The sequence below is a fragment of the Symphalangus syndactylus genome, chromosome 7, assembly GCF_028878055.3.
Source record: "Symphalangus syndactylus isolate Jambi chromosome 7, NHGRI_mSymSyn1-v2.1_pri, whole genome shotgun sequence".
Classification (NCBI taxonomy): Eukaryota; Metazoa; Chordata; class Mammalia; order Primates; family Hylobatidae; genus Symphalangus; species Symphalangus syndactylus.
In genome coordinates, this window is record NC_072429.2 from 51,546,358 (window position 1) to 51,554,464 (window position 8,107).

An 8,107-nucleotide genomic window follows, 5' to 3' on the forward strand; every position below is an offset into this window, starting at 1 on the left:
TAACTGCACCACAAACACTGTAAACAGCCTGCTCCGTCTCTGATTAGAGACTCGTAGGGGGGTTGTATGAAACCTGTGGGGTCTAATGAGGGCTGTTCTCTTTAAAACCGTGGCAAGCAGTCCATTCATTCCGGTGACGTCATCTCCCAAATGTCTTTGGAACCTCTCCTTTGTAATCGCCCTTCAGAGTCTGCAGAACAATTTGTTTTCTTGCAGTTTTTTAAATAGCAAAGCCCTTTTAGACCCTAAGAGCGCAAGCCCTGAGACACCTGGTAGATCTGCTTGTGCACCTGAATTTGCCAATGTGGTCATTCTGTTATTTGCTTTTCTTGTTACATAAAAAGCAAACAAATCAACCATCCTAGCCTACTCCTACTGCCTGCAATGTGGTATGAAAAATGTAGATTCAGATGGTTGCTTTGCATTTGAGAAAATGAATACAAATATGTCAGCCTGATTTACTTGTGACATTTTTTCCAAATTAAATTAAATGAAATCCAGGGAATGAAGACATTAGACCTGTGCTGTCCAATGCTATTGCTACCAGCCATGTGAAGCTGTTGAATACACTTAGACAATAAACAATGTACTTATTTATTTGTTTATTAGTCATTATCTGTCTCTCCTTACCCCTACCTCAGCCCCCTACCCCACCCACTAAAATATAAGCTCCAAGAAGTCAGAGATCTTTGTTTTGTTTACTTATGTACTTAGAATAGCATTGGCACATAGTAAATTCTCAATAAATACTAGTTGAATAAATGAATGAAAGGCCTCACCTCTGTGCATGAAGCGCTTTCATTTTGTTGGGAAGGGAGCAAATGTACATCCATGAAACGTGTAGGGAAAAACTTGGAACATAAATAAAATTAGGCCGGGTGCAGTGGCTCACGCCTATAATCCCAGCAGTTTGGGAGGCCGAGGCGGGTGGATCACTTGAGGTCAGGAGTTCGAGACCAGCCTGGGCAACATGGTGAAACCCTGTCTCTACTAAAAATACAGAAATTAGTTAGGCATGGTGGTGGGCATCTGTAATCCCAGCTACTCTGGAGGCTGAGGCAGGAGAATCGCTTGAACCCAGGAGGCGGAGGTTGAAGTCAGCCGAGATTGCGCCACTGCACTCCAGCCTGGGCGACAGAGCAAGACTCCATCTCAAAAAAAAAAAAAAAAAAAGGAAACACAGGGTTTGCATTTCAAAACACAATATTAAATTGTGGAGGAGGGTGTGTTTCTTAAATCCTTGTCATAAATCTAGGTTTCATGGTGGTGAAGGGGACCTCTCATTCTGGAGGTTCCCAGCACTGAAATAATCACTTGAGTGGGAATTAGGCTCATGGTTTTATTGACTGCACTTTCAGGCAGAGGAAAGAGACTAGAAATGCCCCCAGGCTGGAGAAAGAAAAAAAAAGCCTACCTATTTTTTCTCCCTGTGCCCTGCTCCTCCCACTGCACAGGCTTGGGAGATTTTATGTTGGGGAGGCCAGGGCGCTGACCTGTATGGCTCCGCGCTGTTGTGCTGGTGCCCTGGACACTGGGATGAAAGTGAGCTACTGTCTTAGCAAGCAGCTCACCTGCCGAGTAAGGGGCTGGCTGAGGGCCTGCCTGGTCCTCCTGCCTCCCTGAAGCCACAGGCAGCATTTCCTCCTTCTGAACATGAGCTGTGGTTCTGCTCAGGAACACTGAAGTCTCCACCCTTCTTTTGGTCCTTAGAATGAAAAATTGTGCAATAGTAACAGATCATTGAAAATGGGGAAAATATCTGTGGCCTTTGTCCTGAGTCAAGAGAGACCCAAAACAATTCAAGAGCAGGTAGGCCCAATCTTCATGACGTGCAAGTTGTGCAGGGACCACACTCTGATAGCCTGGACATTCTTGGGTTGGGGATGCCGCTGTTGGACTTGGCACGTTCTCACCCCTCTATCCCTGCCACATTTCTCCATCACTATTAACCAGGGCCAGAAAAGCCCCTGCGTTATGGACAGGGAACCCAGAGTACAGAACCAGTTCTTTTTTAGAGTGGTTTTCTATTGCAATCAATAAAATGTGATAAGACCCTGGCAGGCATTTTTTGCCTGGGGGATGGTGTGTGGATGCAGGGCAGTGAGTGTCTAGGAGGTAGAGAATCTGGAGTTGGAACTTCAAGGTGCAGGGCTGGGGGAGGAAGGATACCTGGGGGTGGACCCCACCTCTCCCAGGGAGCTCAGAGCATAAATAGGGAATGGAGCATTTCCAGGCAGCTTCGCTTGGGCACACGTCCCACACGTTTTTACTTTAGTGCCTGTAACAGCAGAGAAGACATACCCTGGGGGGGTCAACCTAGGAGCAACTTTTCTTTGAAGACTTTTTTTTTTTTCTGATTTGTTTTCTTGTTAACTTAAAAAAAAGCTAACTTTGAAGCAATCCTAAGCTTACAGATAAATCGAAAGTATAGTTCAAATAACTTTTTCCCATCTGAACCATTTGAAAGTCAATCACATATGTGTTTGTATTCTATAAAAATACCACTTTGATAGCAGTGGTGACCTTTGAGAAAGGGGCTGAAATTGAAGGCGTTAACACATAAACTTTGGACAAATTAAATTTAACAGAGTTTAATTGAGCAAAAAGCTGTTTGTGAATTGGGCAGTCCTCCACACCAGAATAGGTTTGGAGAGACTCTATTGGTATTGCCGTGTGGTTGGAGGGCATTTATGGAGAGAAAAAAGGAAAGTGATGTCAGAAAATGGGAGTGAGGACCAGACACAGCTGGATTCTTGCCTGGTACAGCTACACAGGGTACAGCTGGGCCTTTGCATTACTTGAACACAGTATGAACGGTTGGCCGTCTGTGCTTGGCTGAAACAAGAGCGGGTTATAGTCTGTTTATATGTCCAGTTTAGGGTACGGTTCACTGTGTAGGGAGAAACCTTTAGGAAGATGTAAGGAGGCAGCCGTAGGCTAAACTCAATTTAACTCGATTTAACAGAATATTAAATTAGTACCAAAACACCAATAACTATATGTAATTATATGACTACGTAACAGTTACATATAGTTATAGAGTATGTGTATATAACTATATGTATATAACTAGTTATAGAGTATGTGTATATAACTATATGTATATAACTAGTTATAGAGTATGTGTATATAACTATATGTATATAACTAGTTATAGAGTATGTGTATATAACTATATGTATATAACTAGTTATAGAGTATGTGTATATAACTATATGTATATAACTAGTTATAGAGTATGTGTATATAACTATATGTATATAACTAGTTATAGAGTATGTGTATATAACTATATGTATATAACTATATGTAACTATGTAACTACATAACAGTTACATATAGTTATATATTTACATATAGCTATTGGTGTTTTGGTACTAACACTGCCAAACAGAACTCAACCTTTAACTGAAATATTCAAGTAAATTTTGCCACCTTAGGAAGCTGACCCCTCGAAGCAAGTGGACAGTGCTGTCTTTGAGTGGGGGCAGTGCCCATGCACACAGCACTTGCTGCTAGTAGGGCACCTTCGGGCAGTGTACAAATTGGACATCTACCTGCAGTGGGCTCTGCAGTCCAACTTCCTGAGTCCGTCTCTGGGCTGCCACCCATAGCTATGTGACCTTAAGCAACCTCATGAAGTCTCTAAGCCTCTGTAAACCAATAGGGTAAATGAAAGAGCCATCCTTTGGCGTTGTTTGGAGGATTGCATGAGCTAAGGCACTTGATGCACTTGGCACAGTGTCCGGCACATGTAAAGCATAAATGTTAGCTTCTGTTAATACAGTTGTATTTGTCTTAATGTGATAAGGTCCACCGTGGCCCAACTGGAGGGCCCAGGAAGATGTGTGGGTTTAACCTATAGCTTCAAGTAGCCTCCAGCACACAGGTGGGTACCTGGTGGGTGCATTTACCTAGTTTCAGAGACAGGGTGGCTTTCTGCCCTCTCTCTTCTCAGGGTGGAGGATCAGGGAATAAACAGCGAGGACTTCCAGGCCTCTCTTCTTCCTACTTCCTTCCCCAGTCTCCACCTCTCACCACATCCTGAGGAAGAACAAAGCAGCAGATGGGGGAAATGAAACAGGACCAGGCTGAGTGGTTTTGCAACAGGGCCCGCCCAGCGCTTAGCTCCCAGCTCCGAGCTCCAGCTCTAGCTCCCAGTGGCTGCCAAGGCACCATGCTGTCACAGAGCCTGGCCAGGACCCGAAAGAGCCAAAATAACAAATAGTTTTGGCTTTGTTCTGCTTTCTTTCTGTGGTGGCAACAGGGCAGGACCCACAGAGGGCAGAGACCCTCTGCACTGCCCACTCCTTGCTCCTGGGATGGTGGTATCTTTAGGCAGCTGGAAAAAAGCTCCCTCCCTGCTCCCAGCCTGCTTCTCAACTGGCTACCTGCTCCCTTTACAGGGGAGTGCCTCTTGGGGATTTTTCATGACACACTGAGTCCGGGATATATGGGGATGTGGGATTTGTGTGTGAGATGGAGGAGCCTGCTTTCCTGGTGAGGTCACTGTTCCTTGAGTTATTACCTTGCTTTCCTTGGCCTGATCTAGCAGCAGAAATGCCTTGAAGGAATGTTTGTTTATGAAACATCAAGTCTCTGCCTAGTTACACCCACACAGGCCAGCTTGCCCCGGACCTTGATGTCTCAGTAGTGCTTAGTCCTGTGGGTACCGGCCCTGTTACCTGCCTCAAAATAGGAGGGCTGGGGCTCAGCTGAGGCAGGATAGGCAGGGGATACTTCCCTTGTGGGGCTGGAGCATGCAGGCAGCGCCTGTGGTCTCCTGGGCCAATGTGCTTTGTAGGTTTCATCCGTGGGCTAATTTTGCTGGTAGGAATGCAGGCAAGAAGCCAAAAGCCGCATTTGGCAGCAGGCAGGCGGCTCCAGGAGAGAGAGTCATTTGAATTCAAAAAACTGGTCATCATCCTCCACTTCTTGCTTGTGAGCAGAGGTCGCTGGACTGCACTGACCAGGCGGGGCGTCTGGCCACCTCGGGCTGCAGCACTGGGGAGCAGGTAACTGGGGCCTGGCCAGCCTGGAGCCCCTGCCTGCCAGCCGCTGGCGAGCCTGGTCCCGGGAACCTGGCACGGGAGCTCTGAAAACGGTTCTATTTTCAGTCCCCGCCTAGCTTTTCAGCCCTCACTCCTGTCTTGAGCTGCCTGAGTCACTTCTCCCCACGCCCAGCTCTGCTTCTTTCTGAATGGAGTGGATTAGCATAACACCATATGTTAGAAGTGCAATTCACAATTACAAAGTCCTTTTATGTACCAGCTCTCTTCTGATCTTTCATCAGCCTGTGAGGTTGGCTGGGCAGGTAATTTAATCCACATTTCACAGATGAGGGGAAATAGAGACTCAAAGAAACTCAGGCAGCTTGACCAATGACACACACACACACACACACTCTCTCTCTCTCTCTCTCTCCAGTAAGTGTGGGGCTGAGTCTTGGGGCCAAGCATTCTGCCTTGAATCTGGAGCTCCTTCGCCATCCAGGGTCCAATGTCCCACCCGTCTACGCTGTCCTGGGTGTCCGTGGTGTCTGTGGCTGGCGAGTGGGACTCTGCAGCACCACCTGTGGGGCCCATTTCCCTTCTTCTTCATGGAGGACATCTGCTTCCAGGGAGTATTGCACCTTGAATCTAAGGAATTTAAAATGCTGGTGGGGAACAAGTAGGGCTTGGAGGATAAGTAGGGCTCTAGGCACTGAGGAGAAATAGCCTGAAGTTGTTTCCCCATTTGGGCTCCTAACCCTTCCTTCCCTTGGTATTTCACCTCCTTCCTTTCACCTTACCTGCCAGTCCCTACAAAAACCTCCTCTCCATTCCTTCATTCACTTACTCTAAGGTATAAATGACTGATGACAGTTTAAGGGGTGATCCCTCTCTACCTTAGCCTGCCTGATAGTTATGTGGTCTATAATTCAACTTACAAGACAGGTGCACCCAAATGCATTGCTTCCAGAGGACAGTCCAAATTTTTAACACGAAGAGCATGGACAAATGACCAATGAGGACAAATGCCAGCCACCATGCTGGGCAGGTCCTGAAACCACCCTCATCCTGCTGCTGCCCATCGCCCCCTCAACATTGTGCCAAGCATTACCCACAGCTGCTGATCCCTGGGGAGGTCAGCGAGAGTCCTGGGGAGGATCTGGGTAATCAGGCCAACAGGGGACAGGGGATGCATCAGGGAGCTCTGGGATTGGCTGGTACCAGCCAGTGTTGAGGCATGCGGACATTTTCACACATGTGCAGTCGTCCTGGTGTGCACCAGCTGCATGTCAGCATTGATTATTTTATTTAATCTTTCCTAGGACATTTGGAGAAAGATACAACATTTTCTTTTCAACTCCTGAGGGCTGGGTGTGGTGGCTCACACCTGTAATCCCAGCACTTTGGGAGGCCAAGGCGGACGGATCACTTGAAGCCAGGAGTTCAAGACCAGCCTGGCCAACATGGCAAAACCCCGTCTCTACTAAACATATAAAAATTAACTGGGCATGGTGGTGGGCACCTATAATTCCAGCTACTCGGGAGGCTGGAGCAGGAGAATCGCTTGAACCTGGGAGGTGGAGTTTGCAGTGAGCTGAGATAATGCCACTGCACTCCAGCATGGGTGACAGAGTGAGACACTGTCTCAAAAAAAAAAAAAATCATTCTTTTCAACTACTGAGGAAACTGGGTTTCCGTGAGGTTCAACAGCATCTGAACCTCTCAGAGCCAGTGAGTGTTTCTGGCAGTTGGAAGAAAGTTCAGAGCCTGGGGCACCCAGGATGGAGGCCCCGAGTGGGAAGGAGGAGGTGGGAGCCCTGGCAGGCAGAGGACATGGTGAGGGCTCAGGCCCTGCCAGAGGTCAAGGAGCAGAATGTGGGGGAAACCAGGAAAAGGAACAGAAAGAAAAGGGGTGTGTGTGTGTGTTTTGAACAGGGAAGATGGGGGACTGTGGGGTGTGGGTGAAGACACTGAGAAACTGAGAGCAAGCCTACCCTCAGCAGGGTTTGCTGTGGCCAAACTAATCCTGGCGAGGCAATAAAACCATTCCCACTGTTTGCTTTCCTGCTTGCCTTTATCTGAATGTTGTCACCTGGGAAGTGTGGTCACACTTGGAGCAGTCACTGGGGCATTTGTGATTTTAGAAATAGCTGTGTCTTGTCCACTGGGGGCTGCTGATTAACTCCTGATGTCCCCAGACCCTGTGCCAATCATTCAATTGCCTGGCTGAGGTGAATCCTGAGCTTGGTGGAGTCTGGTTAAAGATGAAGTGGGTCCTCTCTCTGAAGAATGCCCCGGGCTCAGGCAGTTGAATAGAAAACTCAGTGTGCTTCTCTGTGGATCCAGTTCAAAGCATTGGTCAGCATTTGCTCAGAACTCTGGGTACTCCTGCCTAATTGGGGCCCGGCAGGGTCCAGATCCTGGTCCTTCCTGGAAAAGTGAGGCCCCTCCTATCCCACCTTGGGCTTCTCTGGGCAACTTTCCGGGGAAGGCAGATGAGCCTTATGGCAACTGTGCTCCAAGGGGCCAGCCCAGGCCTGGGGAGATGGTGCTTGGCTCTCCAGAACTGCCCAGGTCCTGAGAAGTCTGAGGGGTGTGGGAAAGGCCCGTAATGGGGGCAGTGGGATCCTCTTGGCTTGGCTTCCCGACGAGGACATAGGGACGTGGCTGGTGCAGCTCAGCTACCCAACTGATGACCTGCTGCATGTCAGGCTCCTTCTGCTGCCATTTCTCACCCTCCCTGCTCCCTCCCGACCAAGGGTATTAAAAGGTATGAATCTTGTCCCAGGTCCAAAGTAACAAAAAATTTAAATAAATTTCTAGGCATGTGGCCTGGTCTGCAGAACGAGAGCCTTCTTGCTGTGCATTGTGGTGATGGATTCAACCACAAAGCTCTCAGTGGTTTGCAAAACTCAATGCAAATTCTAGTCCTTAGGAGAGTCATCTTTCTGCCTGTGTTTTTTCCTTGCTTGTCCTTCGGTCTCTGCCAATTTCAAGGAGACAACGTGTCACATGATTCCTTTTAAAGTCGGGCTCTGGCTGGTGCTGCTTTTCCTACCCACTGCCCATCTGCCAGCTCAAAAGACAACCTGAGTGCCGGGTGGGGTGGGGGAACA